This window comes from Cariama cristata, unplaced genomic scaffold, assembly GCF_000690535.1.
Source record: "Cariama cristata isolate BGI_N322 unplaced genomic scaffold, ASM69053v1 scaffold14476, whole genome shotgun sequence".
In the NCBI taxonomy this organism is placed as follows: domain Eukaryota; kingdom Metazoa; phylum Chordata; class Aves; order Cariamiformes; family Cariamidae; genus Cariama; species Cariama cristata.
Window position 1 is genome coordinate 1 of NW_009620466.1, and position 350 is coordinate 350.

Consider the following 350-nt stretch of genomic DNA (forward strand, 5'->3'; position numbering starts at 1 on the left):
AGGGTGCAGCTCAGGGCCCTGCCCGACCCAGGCCCCGCCAGCCCCCGGGTCCCAGGAGGAAGCTGGGGCACAGCGGAAAGGAAAGAGGAGAGCAAGGCCCAGGTGACAGCAACAGAAGGCCGGGAGGGCAGGGAGAGACCTGTGTACCTCCCCGGGAAGGAGGGGAGAGCCCAAACGTCCAGAGAACCTTCCCGGGACAGCCACGGTCCAGCCTTCACGGCACAGTGATGGGGCATCAGGGTCGGCTCGGTCTGCTGCGTGGCAGAGGGTGACACGTGCCCAAGACCAGTCTGGGGCAGAGCGGGGGCTCTCGCCGGTACAGTCAGTACACACCAGCACGCGTACCTCGC